Raw genomic sequence first — 24,287 nt, forward strand, 5'->3', positions numbered from 1 at the left:
GTAACTTGAAATTGTGATGTCACTGAGCGCTACTGCTGAGCGTTGCCAGTTGACAAGGTATCGACTTGTCAATGCCTACAGATTGTAGACTAGGGTTTTCACGAAAGTAGAGAACAAGTAGATCTCGAGGGTTCAGCCGGAAAAGTACTCGACTGCTAGAAAACTAGGGTTATGTTGACAATGAAATCGATCATCTCTTTCTCCTTTGACTCCCCCTTATATAGGAGGTGGAGCCGAATGTTTCGTGATGTACAAGTTACAAAGACCGAGATACTCTTTGAGTTCGTCCCGTAATAGTTACAATTCATTATTCCTAATACATCTCTATCTTTCCAAACTATCTCTTAACTAGGCTTTCGGGCTTCACAAACTTCGGGTCGTGGGCCTTCACTAAACCCCGGGTATTATCTTCGGCAAGCCCAATTGGGATGCTGAAAGTGCATGGAGCCCCCATGTGTGGTTTTGGTAATTAATGATAATCCCTATGGACTAATGTTTGCATTGAGTTATATTTGTAGGAGTTGTCCATAGGCAATTCTTGAACCATATGTTGGCTTCAAGGTTGCAATAAGAAGAAATTGATGAAGGATATCAAGTGTCAAGTATGTCTTGAAGATGAAGATGAAGTGAGCTGATACGCGTACAGCACGCGTCCGTTGGGAACCCCAAGAGGAAGGTGTGATGCGTACAGCGGCAAGTTTCCCCTCAGTAAGAAACCAAGGTTTATCGAACCAGTAGGAGCCAAGAAGCACGTTGAAGGTTGATGGCGGCGAAGTGTAGTGCAGCGCAACACCAGGGATTCCGGCGCCAACGTGGAACCTCCACAACACAACCAAAATACTTTGCTCCAACGTAACAGTGAGGTTGTCAATCTCACCGGCTTGCTGTAACAAAGGATTAGATGTATAGTGTGGATGATGATGTTTGCAGAAAACAGTAAAGAACAATTGCAGTAGATTGTATTTCAGATGTAAAGAATAGGACCGGGGTCCACAGTTCACTAGAGGTGTCTCTCCCATAAGAATTAGCATGTTGGGTGAACAAATTACAGTTGGGTAATTGACAAATAATGAGGGCATGACAATGCACATACATGATATGATGAGTATTGTGAGATTTAATTGGGCATTACGACAAAGTACATAGACCGCTATCCAGCATGCATCTATGCCTAAAAAGTCCACCTTCAGGTTATCATCCGAACCCCTTCTAGTATTAAGTTGTAAACAACAGACAATTGCATTAAGTATGGTGCGTAATGTAACCGGCAACTACATCCTTAGACATAGCATCGATGTTTTATCCCTAGTGGCAACATCACATCCACAACCTTAGAACTTTCTGTCACTATCCCAGATTTAATGGAGGCATGAACCCACTATCGAGCATAAATACTCCCTCTTGGAGTTACAAGCAAAAACTTGGCCAGAGCCTCTACTAGCAACGGAGAGCATGCAAGATCATAAACAACACATGATAGATTGATAATCAACATAGCATAGCATTCACTATCCATCGGATCCCAACAAACACAACATATAGTATTACAGATAGATGATCTTGATCATGTTAGGCGGCTCACAAGATCCGACAATGATGGCACAATGAGGAGAAGACAACCATCTAGCTACTGCTATGGACCCATAGTCCAGGGGTGAACTACTCACACATCACTCCGGAGGCGACCATGGCGGTGTAGAGTCCTCTGGGAGATGATTACCCTCTCCGGCAGGGTGCCGGAGGCGATCTCCTGAATCCCCCGAGATGGGATTGGCGGCAGCGGCGTCTCTGGAAGGTTTTCCGTATCGTGGCTCTCGGTACTGGGGGTTTCGCGATGAAGACTATTTGTAGGCGGAAGGGCAGGTCAAGGGGCGTCACGAGGGGCCCACACAGTAGGCCGGTGCGGCCAGGGGGTGGGCCGCGCCGCCCTGTTGTGTGGATACCTCGTGGCCCCACTTCGTCTCCTCTTCGGACTTCTGGAAGCTTCGTGGAAAAATAGGCCCCTGGGCATTGATTTCGTCCAATTCCGAGAATATTTCCTTACTAGGATTTCTGAAACCAAAAACAGCAGAAAACAACAACTGGCTCTTCGGCATCTTGTTAATAGGTTAGTGCCGGAAAATGCATAAATATGACATGAAGTATGCATAAAACATGTAGGTATCATCAATAAAGTAGCATGGAACATAAGAAATTATCGATACGTTGGAGACGTATCAGTATCCCCAAGCTTAGTTCCTACTCGTCCCGAGTAGGTAAACGATAACAAAGATAATTTCTGAAGTGACATGCCATCATGATCTTGATCAATACTATTGTAAGCATATGTAATGAATGCAGCGATCCAAGGCAATGGTAAAGACAATGAATAAACAACTGAATCATATAGCAAAGACTTTTCATGAATAGTACTTTCAAGACAAGCATCAATAAGTCTTGCATAAGAGTTAACTCATAAAGCAATAAATTCATAGTAATGGTATTGAAGCAACACAAGGGAAGATTAAGTTTCAGCGGTTGCTTTCAACTTGTAACATGTAAATCTCATGGATAGTTGTCAACATAAAGTAATATGATGAATGAAAATATGCAAGTATGTAAGAATCAATGCACAGTTAATACAAGTGTTTGCTTCTTGAGGTGGGAGGAAATAGGTAAACTGACTCAACATAAAAGAAAAAGAAAGGCCTTTCAAAGAGGGAAGCATCGATTGCTATATTTGTGCTAGAGCTTTGGTTTTGAAAACAAGAAACAATTTTGTCAACGGTAGTAATAAAGCATATGTGTTATGTAAATTATATCCTACAAGTTGCAAGCCTCATGCATAGTATACCAATAGTGCCCGCAACTTGTCCTAATTAGCTCGGATTACCTGGATTATCACCGCAATACATATGTTTTAACCAAGTATCACAAAGGGGTACCTCTATGCCGCCTGTACAAAGGTCTAAGGAGAAAGCTCGCATTGGATTTCTCGCTTTTGATTATTCTCAGCTTAGACATCCATACTGGGACAACATAGACAACAGATAATGGACTCCTCTTTAATGCTTAAGCATTCAACAACAATTAATATTCTCATTAGAGATTGAGGATTGTTGTCCAAAACTGAAACTTCCACCATGGATCATGGCTTTAGTTAGCGGCCCAATGTTCTTCTCTAACATTATGCATGCTCAAACCATTCAACTCATGGTAAATCGCCCTTACTTCAGACAAGACGAACATGCATAGCAACTCACATGATATTCAACAAAGAGTAGTTGATGGCGTCCCCAGGAACATGGTTATCGCACAACAAGCAACTTAATAAGAAATAAAATGCATAAGTACATATTCAATACCCTCCCTAGTTTTTAAGCTATTTGTCCCATGAGCTATATATTGCAAAGGTAGAGGATAGAAATTTAAAGGTAGCACTCAAGTAATTTACTTTGAAATGGCGGAGAAATACCATGTAGTAGGTAGGTATGGTGGACACAAATGGCATAGTTATTGGCTCAAGGATTTGGATGCACGAGAAGTAATCCTTCTCAATACAAGGCTTAGGCTAGCAAGGTTATTTGAAGCAAACACAAGCATGAACCGGTACAGCAAAACTCACATAAGAACATATTGCAAGCATTATAATACTCTACACTGTCATCCTTGTTGCTCAAACCTTTACTAGAAAGTATCTTGACTTTAGAGAGACCAATCATGCAAACCAAATTTCAGCAAGCTCTATGTATTTCTTCACTAATAGGTGCAAAGTATATGATGCAAGAGCTTAAACATGATCTATAACAATTGCCAAGTATCAAATTATCCAAGACATTCTACCAATTACCACATGTAGCATTTTCCGTTTGCAACCATATAACAATTAACGAAGCAGTTTATCCTTCGCCATGAACATTATGAGTAAAGCCAAAGGACATACTTGTCCATATGAAACAGCGGAGCGTGTCTCTCTCCCACACAATGAATGCTAGGATCCATTTTATTCAAACAAAACAAAAACAAAAAACAAACAGACGCTCCAAGCAAAGTACATAAGATGTGATGGAATAAAAATATAGTTTCACTAGAGGAACCTGATAATGTTGTCGATGAAGAAGGGGATGCCTTGGGCATCACCAAGCTTAGATGCTTGAGTATTCTTGAAATATGCAGGGATGAACCACCGGGGCATCCCCAATCTTAGAGCTTTCACTCTCCTTGATCATATTGTATCATCCTCCTCTCTTGATCCTTGAAAACTTCCTCCACACCAAACTCAAAACAACTCATTAGAGGGTTAGTGCACAATCAAAATTCACATGTTCAGAGGTGACATAATCATTTTTAACACTTATGGACATTGCACAAAGCTACTGAAAGTTAATGGAACAAATAAATCCATCAAGCATAGCAAAACAGGCAATGCGAAATAAAAGGCAGAATCTGTCAAAACAGAACAGTCTGTAAAGACGAATTTTTACGAGGCACCAGACTTGCTGAAATGAAAATTCTCAAATTGAATGAAAGTTGCGTACATATCTGAGGATCACTCACGTAAATTGGCATAATTTTCTGAGTTACCTACAGAGGATTAGGCCCAGATTCGTGACACCAAGAAATCTGTTTCTGCGCAGTAATCCAAATCTAGTATGAACCTTACTATCAAAGACTTTACTTGGCACAACAATGCAACAAAACTAAGATAATAAGAGGTTGCTACATTAGTAACAACTTCCAAGACTCAAATATAAAACAAAAGTACTGTATTAAAATCATGGGTTGTCTCCCATAAGCGCTTTTCTTTAACGCCTTTCAGCTAGGCGCAGAAAGTGTGTATCAAGTATTATCGAGTGATGAAGTATCAACAGCGGGGTTTGGAGTTTCCTCAACCATGCATTGTATTTTGTATATGTAAGTTTCAGAGGCTCCCTTTTCATTAGTCTTAGGCTTGCTATTCTCATCAAACAAATTTTTAGGTACAAGCCAAGCATAATTATTTTCTAGAGCTTCATATATTCCTAGGAGCTTACTAGGTATCGGTACCTTAATCTCCCCACCATTAATAACATTATTAGTGTACCTTATTCTATCCATGTCCATCTTTTCAAGTGTTTTCTTAAAATCAGTGAACAAACCAAGCCTCTTATGCTTAATGAAAACTTTTCTAGCTTCTCTAGCTACCTCTTTAAATTCTCTAACAAGGACTTTTAAAACTAAATCTCTCTTTTCTCCCATCTCCATATCAGAAAGTGTAAGAAACATGTGTTGTATCATGGGGTTGAGACTAATAAATCTAGTTTCCAACATGTGTACCAAACATGCAGAAGCACTTTCATAAGTAGGAGCAGCTTTTAATAATGGTACATCTTCAAAATCTTCATCCATGCTAACATGGGTGAAAAATGCTTCTATATTATCTCTTCCAATTATAGAGCCTTCTCCTACATATATATCTTTTAGAATGAACTTAGGAGGAAACATGATGAAACAAACAAAAACAAATAAAGTAAATGCAAGTAACTAATTTTTTTGTGTTTTTAATATGGAGAATGCAAACAAGACAGTAAATAAAGTAAAGCTAGCAACTAATTTTTTTGTGTTTTGATATAATGCAGCAAACAAAATACTAAATAAAATAAAGCAAGACAAAAACAAAGTAAAGAGATTGGAAGTGGAGACTCCCCTTGCAGCGTGTCTTGATCTCCCCGGCAACGGCGCCAGAAAAAGAGCTTGATACGCGTACAACACGCGTCCGTTGGGAACCCCAAGAGGAAGGTGTGATGCGTACAACGGCAAGTTTTCCCTCAGTAAGAAACCAAGGTTTATCGAACCAGTAGGAGCCAAGAAGCACGTTGAAGGTTGATGGCGGCGAAGTGTAGTGCGGCGCAACACCAGGGATTCCGGCGCCAACGTGGAACCTGCACAACACAACCAAAATACTTTGCCCCAACGTAACAGTGAGGTCGTCAATCTCACCGGCTTGCTGTAACAAAGGATTAGATGTATAGTGTGGATGATGATGTTTGCAGAAAACAGTAAAGAACAATTGCAGTAGATTGTATTTCAGATGTAAAGAATAGGACCAGGGTCCACAGTTCACTAGAGGTGTCTCTCCCATAAGAATTAGCATGTTGGGTGAACAAATTATAGTTGGGCCATTGACAAATAATGAGGGCATGACAATGCACATACATGATATGATGAGTATTGTTAGATTTAATTGGGCATTACGACAAAGTACATAGACCGCTATCCAGCATGAATCTATGCCTAAAAAGTCCACCTTCAGGTTATCATCCGAACCCCTTCCAGTATTAAGTTGTAAACAACAGACAATTGCATTAAGTATGGTGCGTAATGTAACCGACAACTACATCCTTAGACATAGCATCGATGTTTTATCCCTAGTGGCAACAGCACATCCACAACCTTAGAACTTTCTGTCACTGTCCCAGATTTAATGGAGGCATGAACCCACTATCGAGCATAAATACTCCCTCTTGGAGTTACAAGAAAAAACTTGGCAAGAGCCTCTACTAGCAACGTAGAGCATGCAAGATCATAAACAACACATGATAGATTGATAATCAACATAGCATAGCATTCACTATCCATCGGATCCCAACAAACACAACATATAGTATTACAGATAGATGATCTTGATCATGTTAGGCAGCTCACAAGATCCGACAATGATAGCACAATAAGGAGAAGACAACCATCTAGCTACTGCTATGGACCCATAGTCCAGGGGTGAACTACTCACACATCACTCCGGAGGTGACCATGGCGGTGTAGAGTCCTCCGGGAGATGATTCCCCTCTCCTGCAGGGTGCCGGAGGCGATCTCCTGAATCCCCCGAGATGGGATTGGCGGCGGCGTCTCTGGAAGGTTTTCCGTATCGTGGCTCTCGGTACTGGGGGTTTCGCGATGAAGACTATTTGTTGGTGGAAGGGCAGGTTAAGGGGCATCACGAGGGGCCCACACAGTAGGCCGGCGTGGCCAGGGGGTGGGCCGCGCCGCCCTGTTGTGTGGCCACCTCGTGGCCCCACTTCGTCTCCTCTTCGGACTTCTGGAAGCTTCGTGGAAAAATAGGCCCCTGGGTATTGATTTCGTCCAATTCCGAGAATATTTCCTTACTAGGATTTCTGAAACCAAAAACAGCAGAAAACAGCAACTGGCTCTTCGGCATCTTGTTAATAGGTTAGTGCCGGAAAATGCATAAATATGACATGAAGTATGCATAAAACATGTAGGTATCATCAATAAAGTAGCATGGAACATAAGAAATAATCGATACGTTGGAGACGTATCATGAGCCCTCAAGTTACTTCAAGACATCAACATGATGAAGAATGAAGAAATGAAGTGCAAGTTCAAGATGAGCCAACTCGAAGAGTTCATAAGCTTGAAGCTTGCCATGGAGAAATAAAGTGCAAGTTCAGGATGAGCCATCTCGAAGAGATCCTTTGCTTGAGTCTTGCCATCCATATGGTGATCATGGATATGTGAAGATGCGCCGAAGAAGAAGCTCTCTCATGGTGGATTATGGGGGAGCAATCCACATGGTGGTCATGGTTATGTGAAGATGCACCGAAGAAGAAGCTCTCCCATGGTGGATTATGGGGGAGCAATCCACAAGACTTCGTCAAGCAAGCACAAGCAAGAAAGGCGTTCCATCTTGTTGAGGTCAAGATCGTCGTCATCGAGCTCAATTGGTATGCGCAAGGTTAAGGTTTGCTCTTGATAGGGTTTCTTTCTCACCGGTCTCATGGTGTAGTTGGAGACCAGTTTATAGTTTAGTTGCCGTACTATCAAGAGGGCTATCGAGTGAGTAACTCGATCGTATCGTTCGGAGAGAGCACAAACCTTTGCATCCTTGCATCATCTTTCTTGGTTGTTATTTGGATCTTATCCATGTGATGTTTTAGAGCTTGTGCTTACTTCCATAGCAAGCTCTAGTTCATCGAAAACGGATTCCGCATGAATCACTTGTTACGTTTTCGATATTGGAGTTTTTCTCGGTTTCTCGTATTGAGAGGTTTCACTCTAAAATACGTAGAAAAACCTACCCCACTTATTCTTAAGCTTTTCACTCTTTGTGGGGTAGCTCTTGTCACCCCCTTTACAACAAAATTGGTTTCACCTAAATCCGAGTTTTCTAACTCAACTTGTTGCATTTTCGAGGTTGGAGGTTTTACCGGTATGTCTTTTTTAGATAGGTCAAACCTTTCGTCTTTTATTTCTATCCTACCTTACTGGACTATGATGGTTCCCTGCATGATCTTGTAGAGCTTGTTACTAGCTTCGAAACGAGCCCAAGATCATCAAAATCGGAGTCCGGATGCAAAAGTTCTTGAGGTTTTCGTATCGGGTGTTTGGGAAAAAACGGGGGGCCGGATCCGGAACTGCCGCCGGAACTGCCGCCGGGAGCACCCCAGCACTGCCAGTGTCACAAGGCCGGCACTGTCGGTGAAACTAGGCCGGCACTGCCGGCCTGTCGCGATTTTTGCCCCAACGGGAAGAAATCTGAGACCCCTATTTAAGGCCTTCTTCCTCCTCTTTCTCCCCACTTCTTCTTCCTCCTTTTGCTCTCCACCATTGTTGAGCTTGAGAGCTTGTCACATCCCTCTACTCCTCCAATGATTCTTGAATCCATTTGAGGGAAAAGGAAGAGGATATCTAGATCTACATTTCTACCAATCAAATCCATCTCTTTGTGAGTGGAACCCTATAGATCTTGATCTTGGTGTTCTTTGTGAATTCCCTTGTTCTTCCTCTCTTATTCCCCCAATAGCTTTTGTAGCTTTGTTCGAATTTGAGAGAGAAGGACTTGATCATCTTTGTGGTGTTCTTTCCATTGCATTTGGTGCATCGGTTTGAGTTCTCCACGGTGATTCGTGGAGGTGAAAGCAAGAAAGTTGTTATTCTTGGGTGCTTGGAACCCTAGACGGATTCTAGGCCTTTGTGGCGATTTGTTGGGAGTCTCCAATTGAGTTGTGGATGTGTGCCCCAATCTTTGTGTAAGGCCCGGTTTCCGCCTCGAAGGAAATCCCTTAGTGGAACCGTGACCTAGGCCTTTGTGGCGAGGGTCACCGGAGATTTAGGTGAGGCGCCTTTGTGGCGTTCGGTGTGTGGTGTGAGTACCGCATCTTGCGGTAAGGCCTTTGTGGCGTTGGTGTGCATCGAGCAACCACACCTCAAGGTGAGCCTCTCGTGGCGTTCGGGAGCACTAAGCAACCGCACCTCTCCACCGGAGATTAGCACTCGCAAGAGTGTGAACTCCGGGATAAATCATCGTCTCCCGCGTGCCTCAGTTATCTCTATACCCGAGCTCTTTACTTATGCACTTTACCTTGTGATAGCCATAGTGCTTGAAGTTATATATATCTTGCTATCACATACTTGCTTGTATTGCTTAGCATAAGTTGTTGGTGCACATAGGTGAACTCTTGCTTAGAATAAGTTGTTGGTGCACATAGGTGAACCATAGTATATAGGCTTTGGGCTTGACAAAGTAAACGCTAGTTTTATTCCGCATTTGTTAAGCCCATCTCGTAAAAGTTTTAAATCGCCTATTCACCCCCCCTCTAGGCGACATCCGTGTCCTTTCAATTGGTATCAGAGCAAGGTCTCTCATTCTTAGGCTTCACCGCCTTGAGAGTAAAGATGTCGGCTAGAGGATTAGTGCACGATAACACTCTTATATTAGATGGCACAAATTATGATGTTTGGAAAATTTGCATGCTTAGTCATTTTCGGGACATTGACCCTCATATGGAGAAAATTGTAGATATAGGTTTTTCTCCTCCTATGGATTCACAAAATCTATCGTTAGAGGATGAGAAAAATTTATATCTCAATTCTCAAGCTTCTAATGTTCTTATGAATGCTTTGCGAGATGTAGGTCTTTTTCCATACTTGCCTTTTTGGAGCGCTCATGAGTTATGGACAAAAATTCAAGATAAATATGATGTGTCCAATATTATTAAGGATGATTGCATTGCTTCCACTTCCGGCCGTGATATGTTCTCATCTTCATCCACTTCACCAAAGTGTGTCAAGACACAAGGTAATGATATGGTGAGTGGTGATGAAAATTGCAATGTTGATATTGAGCTTTCTATTGATGACTCTTCATCTCTATCTCATTGCAATGTTTCATCTACGGACTCAAACACATCTAGCACTAGAAATGAGTTACATGCTTGTGTTGATAGTCCTTGCATATCATGTGTAAGTTGGTTGAAAAAATCTAATGATGATATGCTTGCATTGTCTTGTGGCCATGATAAAAATGATTCTATTTACTCTAGTTATTGTGTGTCTAACAATGTAGAGGAAACCAAAGATTCTATTGGTCAAGACAAGATCTTGAAAGGAGCCTCAAGTAACTCCTCATCTTTATCTCACGGTCCTCATATATGCCTTATGGCCAAGGGTTCCACGGTACCTCCTACCATGGAACCTAATATGTCTCGTGGTGATAAGGATGAGGATGAATATGAAGAAGAGGATTGGATTGTCTCTCTACGCGATAAGGGTAAGAGCGTATTCAAGGTTATTTGCAAAGATAAAATTGCTAGCACTCACTTCTTTGAAATCTTGACTACCGCTATTGAGAGCCAAAAACTTATTTGGATGCATGAGAACACCATTGATAAAAAGGGTGCTCTTGAACTAGAGTATGCCAATGATGTAGCATCCATAAAGAATGATCTTGAAGAAGAACAAGAGACCATAGCCTCTCTTGAAGAGCAACTTGAAACCTTGAAGTGTCTCAAAATGAAATAGTTTCTAAACTCACTAAGGAAAGAGACCATGCTAAAGCTCAAGTAAAAATGCTTAAAAAGGAAAATGCCAAAGTTGGTGTTGGTCATGATAAACTTGTTAAGGATCTAGATGATCTAGACAAGGCCCACAAGGTCTTGGAGAGCGAACACTCTATCCTCACCAAGTCCCATGAGCAACTTCAAGCTTCCTATTTAAAATAGCATGCTATGTTACCCTCTCTTCTTAATATGTCTTGTGATGATGCTTGTGCTACTAACTCTACTTCTTGTGAAGCATCTATCTTGAAGGAGAATGTTGAGCTAAGGGCTCAACTTGAATTGCTAACTAGCAATTATGGGAAATTGGAAGAAAATCATGGAAAGCTTTCTAGCTCCCATGAGGATCTTCTAGCCTCCCATGATAGGCTAAAGTTAGCTCATGAGGCTATCATATCAAAGGCAACACCTTGTGAGCCTCATGTGGATACTAGCACTACTACCCAAAATGCTATATTGCCATGTGCTAGTCCTAGTAATTCATCCACTCATAGTATTGCTAAATCTTGTGATGAATTATCTTCCTTGCCTTGTTGCTCTAACAATGAAGGTTCTACTTCCTCTAGTACTTGTGTTGTTACTAACCATGTAGAGGAAATCAAAGAGCTCAAGGCCCAAGTCACTTCTTTGAAGACCGACTTGGTAAAGAGTCATGAAGGGAAATGCAAACTTGACACGATGTTAAGTGTGCAACAATCCCCCAATGACAAGAGTGGACTTGGATTCAAATCCAACAACAAGAACAAGTCCAAGAACAACAACAACAACAACAAGAAGGGCCAAGTACAAGTCAAAGACCCGACCAAGATTGTTTGCTTCAAGTGCAAAATTAAAGGGCATCATGTTAGATCTTGCCCTTTGAAGAAGAATCAAAAAGGGAAGCGGCCTCAAGCTCAAACTCATATTCAATCTCAAGTTGAAGAAATGCCACTTCCCAAGAAGAATCAAGCCAATGCTCCCATTGTGGAGAAATCTAGTGAGAAGAAGGAGAAGAAAAGAACTTGTTACATATGCCGCGAGAAGGGCCACATCTCCTCCTTTTGCACTATTGGTACCTCATCCAACTCTATCACCGTTGATGATGTTTATTCTCTTCGTAAGGATGAGGGTGGCAATGTGTCTGCCAAATTTGTTGGTGCTCAAAGTGGTGTCAACAAAAGAACCATTTGGGTTGCCAAGCCTATTGTGACTAACCTCTTAGGACCCAACTTAGTTGGGGACCAACAATCCAAAACTTGATCAATAAGGTGCTTGTTGGAGGGCATTGGAGACTTGGCTACATCATGAAGAATTAAGGGATCTTCATCATTTATATTATCTCAAGCCAAGTCTTTTGGTTATCTTGCTTCTATCATATATTCAATGTTCCTCCTTGCGGTAACATGTTCTCAACTCATTTATATTGAAAGTTACTTGCCCCTTTGGATGTGTTAGTTTTTGTTCCTAACATGTGTTTGTATATGTTGTGCTTCCTACTTGTTTTTCTTGAGAAATCAAGTCTATGCATGTCGGGTTGCACACCATGTATTTGTGTTTGTGTTGGAGCCACTTTGCATCTTGTTGTATCTTATATGGCTCTTATGAGCGATTAATGGACTATCCCATTTTGGGGGAGTGATATTCCTTTGGGAATTTCATGATCCTGATAATGTGTGTACATGAGGAATATCACTTAGAATTGATATTGCAAGATTATCTAGTCTCTATGTGGTATGTCATATTCATGAGAAATTCAAATTCTAATGTCCATTAATATCTCTTGTTGGATCTTATTTGCCTCTTGTGAAAATAAATTCCTTATCACATTATGGGGGAGTAATAAGCTTTGTGCATATTACAAGCCTAGAAAATGTGAACATTTGAGGTTGTGTCACATAGAATTGATATCGTAAATTATCTCTCTCCTATGTGGCATGTTTGCTCAAACAAGCTCCAATATGCTTAAATAACTTCATTACTAATATGTTTGTGGATCTTATTTGTGAAAGTTTTTCTTGGCATGGTTTTTCACAACGTGTCCCTCAATACATTTTTGGAAACATGTGCTTCAAGTCATCCTATTAATTGCTTTGCATGTTGGTATGAATACTATTAATTGCTTTGCATGTTGGTATGAATACTATTAATTGCCTTGCATGTTGGTATGACTAAATGAAGCTATCAAGAAACTATCTTTGCATGATGGTTAACTCTTATCTTTTACCATATGCTTTATTCGTTGTAAATATGATCTTATGTATACTTACAAACTACCACCGGGAAATATTTCCTAATACCTCTTGTCCTAGGACAATTGGTAATCATCATGAGGTAGATATTTATTGATCATATCTACATTGGCTCTTGTGTTTAAATTGCCTTATTTATTGCCATGAATTTGTTGTGCTTTGACTCCCATGTGTCTTCCTTGCATCTTATGGATCTAAGTTGTCTATTCAAACTTTCTTAGCATTGTTAGAAGATATAGGTAGCGTGATGATCCTAGTTTTGTGCATTTTGTATTCATATAAAAAATCCTAGATAATGCACCAATCTTGGGGGAGCTCTTCTATATTTATTAGAATACTTAACATCTCTTGACCAAAATTTGGTTTTGGGAGACATAAAATTTTCTTTTTGGTACTTTGTGCCATCATAAAAAGTTTCGTGGGTTTGGTTTATTTGTTGGAACCTTGCTCTCTTGGGAGTTGGTTATCTCATTCCTTTGTGTTTAGGTTTAATTAGCTTCTTATAATGAGATTAGTCTTTGGAGTCAATCTTGTGTTGATTTGATTCTTTGATATAATTTGGACAACCATTGTCTCTTGGTTTATTTGGTGTTTTGTCCGTAAACTCCATCAAATCCTAATTTGATTAAGATATGCATGAAATTCAATTTTATATCTATATGCATATAAAATTGTGGAGTTTGTCCTATATGTTGTAGTGTGTCTAACTACTTCGGACCCAATTAGTTTGGGGACCATTTTGTACTTACCTTTGTGTTAGGTACAATGGATATGCATTGGATGCTTGTCTCACTCTTGGAAAGAAGTGGTGACTCAATGGTAACTTGAGGCAAGCTAGAATGGTCAACGAACACATATCTACTAAATCCACACCAATGTTATCTCGGTAACAAGTATCTTCTCATGCATATTTTTCTAGCATCCAACCATGTGGTTGCATCTTGGCATGAATCTCTTGATTTGCAAATGTTGTGCTTCTTGCAAAAGTCTTAATGAAACATCTTTATTGTGAATGTGAGTAATTTGAGATGAGTGCATTTGTTGGGAAGTATTTTAAATCCTTCTCATGATTCATCCATCCCAACTATGCCTATCTAGCAATTTTATTGCATATCAATTCCTCAAGGCTCTCACATGTACAATATAGATGAAAGTGCAAATTTAGTTACTTCTTTTGGTATCCTCGTTTGTGATACTTGTTGCCTTTCTCAAATGCATCCCAAGTATCTTCTATCCCTTGTTGATATTTGTGATGTATTTTTAGTTTTTTGTGGTTGAAGTTCATGAATGTACAATAAGATAAAATTGAGCCTTTGGCCATGCTATTAAGCAAAAATTCTTATTGGTATATTGCATGACTTCGTCTTGGATATCATACTATATTTCTTGCGTATCTATTTTGTGTGTGCATGTTTCTTTGTGGATAAATATCTTTGTGATATTGCCCACTTAGAGAAACTTATACACATAAGATATGATACATCTCCTTTTGATATCTTATTTATTTATTGCGTGTTGATTGGTCATGCTAAGAATATAATTCATTGAAGACTATGATGATGCTTTTTGCTCATCCTTGTAATAGTCTTATAATATGCTTTATCATGCCTTTCACATATCCTCTTGGTTGAGCCTTTTTATTATGGTGCCTCTTACTTGTTGCTCAACTATTTGTTTGTTGCAAGTGTTAAGCTTATTTTTCTATCTATGATCTATTGCAAATGTTTGTGTTTTAAATGGTAATGAGGGAGTGAGGATTCCATGTTATGCATATTGTATTCAAATACAACATTTTAATTTATGCATGTACCTTGGGGAGCTTCCTCATTTGATTTAGAGCACTATCTTTTGGTGATCATTAGAGTTTGATTTACTTGGTATCTTTTGTTTTTTTAATGATATTATGGGAGTGATGATTCCATGTTTGTGCACTTTATACTCCAATGCAAGTTGTCTAGTTTTGTGCACAAACCTTGGGGAGCTTCCTCATATTGTTTAGAGTAATCTTCTTGATCTTATCATAATATATATCTTTCTTTTGGTATCTTCTTTATGGTTCATTTGGTTGCTTGCTTCATTTGTTGAAGCTTCTAGACTTTGTTATCTTTTTGTAATCTTTGATCCTATCTATAGTGTGATTCCTTCCGAATATTCGTCACTGGATACGTGCATTTGATTCCACTCAAATTATGAGAAATGCACACACTATGGAGGAACTCTCACTATATTGACCTTCTAAATTTTTCACCCATTTCGGCAATTGGTGCCAATGGGGGAGAAGTTTGGAGGGTTTAAGGGAATTTGTTTATGTCTTTGCTTTGTGCTTAAGCATGTGCCTTTTGTCGTGGTATCGTCACGGCATATGCCATAGGGTGGCTAACGAAGGTGGTTCCTAGGTGATCTCACGGCGGTATCCGGATGCGGGTATGGGAACGAGCGACACGGCGATGCACCCAGGTTCGAGGCCCTCCGATGGAGGTAACACCTCTACTCCTGCTATGAGTGTATAAGGTGATCACACAATACAATGATGCTCCTAGAGCTGTGTCCGGCTGCTCCTGGGAGGCTAAGGGAGATGATGATCTCTCTCACAGGGCAGCGCTAAGGGTGGAAATGGAGTAAGAGTGATCGATGTGCTTCACGAGAGGGGGTAGTGCGGCTTATATAGGCACTTTACATAAAAGACCCTATAGTCTACTGGCTGGCTTGGCCGGCTCTGGCTTCCGCTCCTTCCCGAGGCACTGACGTCAGGAGCCGTTGAGGCCTCATGGCCTGTCCCATCCGGCTGCCGAAGTCAGCGGTATGGAGAGGAAGTGCTCCTGTCGCCGTCAAGCACTGTAGCCAGTACGGATCGACGTACGCCATGATGGCTTGTCCGGCGCGTGGCACTATTGCTCCACAGTGCCCCGCGCTTTACGGGAGATGAAGTCAGCGTGGACTTACGAACCCGGACCACCTACCCGGTTCCTTCCAGTGCAAGACTCGCCAGCCTCGAGTCGGTCTGAGGTACAAACCCCCAGTCGGATATGGCTTGTAGAAGCCGGCCCAGCTACAGCATTGGTGGCCGTAGCCAGGCCGACTAGGACCTAGAGCCAGCCGGCTTCCGGACCAGCCGGCCACGGCTCCAGCCGGCTGCTCCTCAGCCGGCCTTTGCCGCGAGCTGGCCGGTGGCCAGCCGACTGCTCCGCGTCCATTGCCCTACCCGGGGTCTTCCCCCCGACACCTTTATTGCATTGCATCTTGTTGCTTTGCATAGTTGAATAGTTAGAGGAAACTCCACTAGGCTTTGAATGCCAATATATGCAATGAAAGTCAAGATCATTCACACACGCATATATTATGGGGGAGTTTGCTCTATATATTCAACTTGCTTGCTACTTCAATTCCTTATATAAACCCTCTCAAAGAGATTGTCATCAATCACCAAAATGGGGGAGATTGAAAGTGCATGGAGCCCCCATGTGTGGTTTTGGTAATTAATGACAATCCCTATGGACTAATGTTTGCATTGAGTTATATTTGTAGGAGTTGTCCATAGGCAATTCTTGAACCATATGTTGGCTTCAAGGTTGCAATAAGAAGAAATTGATGAAGGATATCAAGTGTCAAGTATGTCTTGAAGATGAAGATGAAGTGAGCCCTCAAGTTACTTCAAGACATCAACATGATGAATAATGAAGAAATGAAGTGCAAGTTCAAGATGAGCCAACTCGAAGAGTTCATAAGCTTGAAGCTTGCCATGGAGAAATGAAGTGCAAGTTCAAGATGAGCCATCTCGAAGAGATCCTTTGCTTGAGTCTTGCCATCCATATGGTGATCATGGATATGTGAAGATGCGCCGAAGAAGAAGCTCTCTCATGGTGGATTATGGGGGAGCAATCCAAATGGTGGTCATGATTATGTGAAGATGCGCCGAAGAAGAAGCTCTCCCATGGTGGATTATGGGGGAGCAATCCACAAGATTTCGTCAAGCAAGCACAAGCAAGAAAGATGTTCCATCTTGTTGAGGTCAAGATCGTCGTTATCGAGCTCAAGTGGTATGCGCAAGGTTAAGGTTTGCTCTTGATAGAGTTTCTTTCTCACCGGTCTCATGGTGTATTTGGAGACCGGTTTATAGTTTAGTTGCCGTACTATCAAGAGGGCTCTCGAGTGAGTAACTCGATCGTATCGTTCGGAGAGAGCTCAAACCTTTGCATCCTTGCATCATCTTTCTTGGTTGTTATTTGGATCTTATCCATGTGATGTTTTAGAGCTTGTGCTTACTTCCATAGCAAGCTCTAGTTCATCGAAAACGGATTCCACATGAATCACTTGTTACGTTTTCGATATTGGAGTTTTTCTCGGTTTCTCGTATTGAGAGGTTTCACTCTAAAATACGTAGAAAAACCTACCCCACTTGTTCTTAATCTTTTCACTCTTTGTGGGGTAGCTCTTGTCATCCCCTTTACAACAAAATTGGTTTCACCTAAATCCGAGTTTTCTAACTCAACTTGTTGCATTTTTGAGGTTGGAGGTTTTACCGGTATGTCTTTTTTAGATAGGTCAAACCTTTCGTCTTTTATTTCTATCCTACCTTACTGGACTATGATGGTTCCCTGCATGATCTTGTAGAGCTTGTTACTAGCTTCGAAATGAGCCCAAGATCATCAAAATCGGAGTCCGGATGCAAAAGTTCTTGAGGTTTTCGTATCGGGTGTTTGGAAAAAAAGGGGGGCCGGAACTGCCGCCGGGAGCACCCCGGCACTGCCGGTGTCACAAGGCCGGCACTGCCGGTGAAATGCCGGCCTGTCGCGATTTTTGCCCCAACGGGAAGAAATCTGAGACCCCTATTTAAGGCCTTCTTCCTCCTCTTTCTCCCCACTTCTTCTTCCTCCTTTTGCTCTCCACCATTGTTGAGCTTGAGAGCTTGTCACATCCCTCTACTCCTCCAATGATTCTTGAATCCATTTGAGGGAAAAGGAAGAGGAGATCTAGATCTACATTTCTACCAATCAAATCCATCTCTTTGTGAGTGGAACTCTCTAGATCTTGATCTTGGTGTTCTTTGTGAATTCCCTTGGTCTTCCTCTCTTATTCCCCCAATAGATTTTGTAGCTTTTTTGGAATTTGAGAGAGAAGGACTTGAGCATCTTTGTGGTGTTCTTGCCATTGCATTTGGTGCATCGGTTTGAGTTCTCCACGGTGATTCGTGGAGGTGAAAGCAAGAAAGTTGTTACTCTTGGGTTCTTGAAACCCTAGACGGATTCTAGGCCTTTGTGGCGATTTGTTGGGAGCCTCCAATTGAGTTGTGGATGTGTGCCCCAATCTTTGTGTAAGGCCCGGTTTCCTCTTCAAAGGAAATCCCTTAGTGGAACCGTGACCTAGGCCTTTCTGGCGAGGGTCACCTGAGATTTAGGTGAGGCGCCTTCATGGCGTTCGGTGTGTGGTGTGAGTACCGCATCTTGGGGTGAGGCCTTTGTGGCGTTGGTGTGCATCGAGCAACCACACCTCAAGGTGAGCCTCTTGTGGCGTTCGGGAGCACTAAGCAACCGCACCTCTCCACCGGAGATTAGCACTCGCAAGAGTGTGAACTCCGGGATAAATTATCGTCTCCCGCGTGCCTCGGTTATCTCTATACCCGAGCTCTTTACTTATGCACTTTACCTTGTGATAGCCATCGTGCTTGAAGTTATATATATATCTTGCTATCACATACTTGCTTGTATTGCTTAGCATAAGTTGTGGTGCACATAGGTGAACTCTTGCTTAGAATAAGTTGTTGGTGCACATAGGTGAACCATAGTATATAGGCTTTGGGCTTGACAAAGTAAACGCTAATTTTCTTCCGCATTTGTTAAGCCCATCTCGTAAAAGTTTTAAATCGCCTATTCACCCCCCTCTAGGCGACATCCGTGTCCTTTCAGATGCCTATGTCAGTAGTTTCAACTAAGTTGAATGTGTTGTCACTTAGTGCCGCTGCGAGTGTCTCCAGTTTCAACTTGAAATTGTGCTGTCGTTGCAAGTGTTGCCAGTTTCAACTAACTTGAAACTGTGCAATTGCACCAGTGTGAGTAAGAGATATTATCCAGGTGTGTTGTTAGGAAGAGAGATTTTCTTGTTTGCATCATATGTGTAACTATGGGGCAGTTGCACTCCCTGCGCAACTAGGGATGGTGCGAAGTGAGATTTTTCTAGTTGCACATGACTTGCAACTTAGATTAGCCCAGTTGCACATGAGTACTAACTGAGATTTTTTCGGTTACACATATGTTGCAAGTGAAGTTTTCATTGCAACTAAGAATTCCCCGGTTACACATGGGTTCCAACTAGCAATTTTTTTGGTTATAACTGAAAACAATATTCTTTTAGTTGTACATGAATTGCACATGGTGACATAGGCATCCCCAATGGGCCTACCGGAGATGGTACCCGGGGTTTACTGAAGGCCCACAAGTCGAAGAATATGAAGTTCGGAAGCCCAATTAGTATTAAGGAAAGATAGAGTTGTATTAGGAAACATAGACTTGTAACTTTACGGGTTGAACTCAGAGAGTCTCCCGCAATATGTAATATTGTGTAACACGGTACCCTCGGCTCAGCCTCCTATATAAGGGGGAGTCGAGGGACAAAGAGAGGATCGAATCCATTGTCAACACAACCCTAGTTTCTTATTCGTCGAGCACTTTTCGGCTGAAACCCTCGAGATCTACTTGCCCTCTACTTCCAACTAAACCCTAGTCTACAATCCGTAGGCATTGATAAGTTAATACCTTGTCAATTGGCGCCGTATGTGGGAATTAGAGGCGACAAGGAGCTGATCTCGATGGCACGTTCAAGATCGTCGACTTCTTCGATAGCAAGCAACGCAATGGATAGAGGTAAACAGATCGAAACTGATCTAGTCGATTTTGTTCCTCACCCGCCCTCCCGTTTGGATGCATATGCGTATCTGGAGGAGCCTATGGAGATGGCGTTTGGCAAGTTCCACTTCCGCGTCAAAAAAGAAGGATCGTATCGTCTCGAAATTCCGATTTCGTCGGGATTGTCGGAGATCGATTCCGATTTTTCGGACTCGACGTCATGGGCCGAGACAGGCGACGAGGAGATTTCGCCGCCACGCTTCATCAACCCTATAGCAAGTGAAACACTCGCCAATATCTTCACCGACATGTCCTTCGAGTCATCAGCGGACTCCGATATAAGCGGTGACTCGAGCAACACCGACAACTTCAACTTCATCGACATATCCACTATTGTCAGAGAGGTCTTCACCAATATATATGATGGTGTCACCAATCCCGACAAAGTTCAAAATTCAAAATACCATCAAATCTATGCAATTGGAGAAACAAGTCGCCCACAGGAGGAGACATCAGAGAACTTCGACAACGCGGGAAACCCGTATGTCGATCCTGCAGATCTCACGAGAGGTTTGGGAACCAAATATATTGGACCTGGAACGCGAGAGATGGTGCAATTTCCGCAAGCAGTGTGGGATCGAGTTGGAAGAGCTATTAATGGTACAGAGCCAATTACCATAACAGCGACACCTGAAGAGTTACAAGCATACCAATATAGACTTGCACGTACCAGGCGGGAGCTCGAGAAACAGAAAATCAAGCTGGATAGGAGGCAAGAAGCGGCTTCCGCATCAAGGAGGCGAAGGGCGGAGTTGAGCCGACAATCTGGTACTTCAGGAGATAGTCACATAGCAGCTCGAAATAGAGCAAGATCTCGACTGCGAAATATACCTGAGGCTGATAGGGAGAATTTGGTTCAAAACCTCGACATGTCCTTTATGTCAATCGACACAAGGGGGAATATTATTCCCAAAACACCAGAAGATGGATACATGGCGACGCAAGCTTTCATCCTCGCATCCAGGCCACCTCCCGGAGATCCAAGAGAGGCATTGTATAACATGGCCATGGCAGGAGTTGGAGCCATGGGAACAGCGTTTGCGAATTCACCTCCCGAAGGTTCCGCAAGGCAAAATAGTCCACGACCTACTGCAGGAGTGCAAGACCCTGAGAGAACGAGTGGAGCAAGAGACGCAGCAACTCAAGCGCGGGTAGACAGAGCGCGACAGAACAGAAGGGAACGTCGGCATTTCCCAGAAATTGACGAAGAGGATATGTGTGGGCTACCGTGCTTTACAAGACGAGTTTGAAAAACTCGAGTTCCTTCGGGGTTTAAACTCCCCGATAATTTCAAGAAATTCGATGGTCTGCAACATCCTGAGGACTGGCTAGTTGATTACCTCGAGACAGTAAAGCTGATAGGTGGAACCAGAGCAACAGCCATGCAAAGCGTCCAAGTACACTTGAGTGGAGCCGCACGATCATGGATAAAGAAGCTACCTCCGGGGTCTATCGACAGTTGGGACAGTTTCGAGGATATCTTTGTGAAGAATTTCCGATCCACATGCAAAAAACCCGCATCCTTAGAGGAGTTGAGGGCTTGCAGACAGAAGCACGACGAATCAATGAGAAAGTACATCTAGAGGTGGAATATTACCAAAAACTCGGCAGAGAACATATCTGACGAGAGAGCAATATATGCGTTTGTGGCTAGAATTCGGAGGGGAGATCTTGTCGAAGATCTGGGGAGAACCAACCCAAAGACAATATCAGCGTTAATGGAAATAGCGAATAGATTGGCAGATGGAGAAGATGCTGTTCACAACAAACGGCATAGGTCGCCTGAGGAGGACCGCAGTCGAAACTTTCAAAATAGACGATGATTTCCTCGGCAGTTCTCGAGTTATGATGCTCCTGGCCAAATATCGGCTGGATTTCGAGGAAACACTGGAGGAAACAATCGAGATGATTATCAAAGGAGTGGCGAGCAGCGAGGCGATAATAGAGACGACTCCCGTAACAATAAACAAAATAATGGACAAAGGTTCCAGAGACCATATATATCTCCCGAGGATATGATGAACGGACCATGTCAAATGCATTTTTATCTCGACAATAATGGGAAGAGGCAGTCAGGGCATCTGCAGAAGGACTGTCAAAATTTTCAAGCAATGCTGAGGTTTGCAGGGCAAGCCAACACGCAAGCAATTAATACAAACCCCCAGGGGCCAAGGAGTGAGATCCACCTTCCGCCTTGTCCCGCAATTATGGATGCAAATCGACATCAGCTACAAATAGCGGCAGCCCCAAATCCACCTTCTTATATCGACATCAATGGCGCGGTCTCGATGATTCAGAAAGCTAGGCCATCTAACAGAGCTCGGAAGAGATACTGTAATCTAACAGAGCTCAGAAGAAATACTGTAATCCATTTGACACTTGGCAATTGTTGTGCTCATGTTTAAGCTCTTGCATCATATACTTTGCACCTATTAGTGAAGAAATACTGTAGAGCTTGTTGAAATTTGGTTTGCATGATTGGTCTCTCTAAAGTCTAGATATTTTCTGGTAAGGGTTTGAACAACAAGGGAGACAATGTAGAGTCTTATAATGCTTGCAATATGTTCTTATGTAAGTTTTGCTGTACCGGTTCATACTTGTGTTTGCTTCAAACAACCTTGCTAGCCTAAGCCTTGTATTGAGAGGGAATACTTCTCGTGCATCCAAATCCTTGAGCCAAAAAATATGCCATTTGTGTCCACCATACCTACCTACTACATGGTATTTCTCTGCCATTCCAAAGTAAATTGCTTGAGTGCTACCTTTAAAATTCCATTCTTTGTCTTTGCAATATATAGCTCATGGGAAAAATAGCTTAAAAACTATTGTGGTATTGAATATGTACTTATGTATCTTATCTCTTATAAGTTGCTTGTTGAGCGATAACCATGTTCCTGGGGACACCATCAACTATTTCACCTTTGTTGAATATCATGTGAGTTGCTATGCATGTTCGTCTTGACTGAAGTAAGGGCGATTTATCATGAGTTGAATGGTTTGAGCATGCATATTGTTAGAGAAGAACATTGGGCTGCTAACTAAAGCCATGATCCATGGTGGAAGTTTCAGTTTGGACAACAATCCTCAATCTCTTATGAGAATATTATCTGTTGTTGAATGCTTATGCATTAAAGAGGAATCCATTATCTGTTGTCTCTGTTGTCCCGGTATGGATGTCTAAGTTGAGAATAATCAAAAGCGAGAAATCCAATGCGAGCTTTCTCCTTAGACCTTTGTACATGCGGCATAGAGGTACCCCTTTGTGATACTTGGTTAAAACATATATATTGCAATGGTAATCCAGGTAATCCGAGCTAATTAGGACAAGGTGCGGGCACTATTGGTATACTATGCATGAGGCTTGCAACTTATAAGATATCCTATACATAACACATATGCTTTATTACTACCGTTGACAAAATTGTTTCTTGTTTTCAAAATAAAAAGCTCTAGCACAAATATAGCAATCCATGCTTCCCTCTGCGAAGGTCCATTCTTCTACTTTTATGTTGAGTTAGTTTACCCACTACCTTCCATCTTAGAAGCAAACACTTGTGTCAACTGTGTGCATTGATTCTTACATGTTTACCTATTGCACTTGTTATATTGCTTTATGTTGACAATTATCCATGAGATAAACATGTTGAAGTTGAAAGCAACCGCTGAAACTTATATCTTCCTTTGTGTTGCTTCAATGCCTTTACTAAGAATTTATTGTTTTATGAGTTAACTCTTATGCAAGACTTATTGATGCTTGTCTTGAAAGTACTATTCATGAAAAGTCTTTGCTATATGATTCAGTTGTTTAATCATTGTATTTACCATTGCTTCGAATCACTTCATTCATTACATATGCTTACAATAGTATTGATCAAGATTATAATAGCATGTCACTTAAGAAATTATCTTTGTTATCGTTTACCTACTCGTGGACGAGTAGGAACTAAGCTTGGGGATGCTGATACGTCTCCAACGTATCTATAATTTCTTATGTTCCATGCTACTTTTATGATGATACAAACATGTTTTATACACACTTTATGTCATATTTATGCATTTCCGGCACTAATCTATTGACAAGATGCCGAAGAGCCAGTTGCTGTTTTCTGCAGTTTTTGGTTTCAGAAATCCTAGTAAGGAAATATTCTCGGAATTGGACGAAATCAACGCCCAGGGTCTTATTTTTCCACGAAGCTTCCAGAAGACCGGAGGAGATACGAAGTGGGGCCACGAGGCGCCGACACAACAGGGCGGCGCGGCCCAGGCCTTGGCCGCGCGGCCCTGACATGTGGGGCCCTCGTGACGCCCCTGACCTACCCTTCCGCCTATAATAAGCCTTCGTCGCGAAT

This window comes from Lolium perenne, chromosome 5 (assembly GCF_019359855.2).
Source record: "Lolium perenne isolate Kyuss_39 chromosome 5, Kyuss_2.0, whole genome shotgun sequence".
NCBI lineage: Eukaryota > Viridiplantae > Streptophyta > Magnoliopsida > Poales > Poaceae > Lolium > Lolium perenne.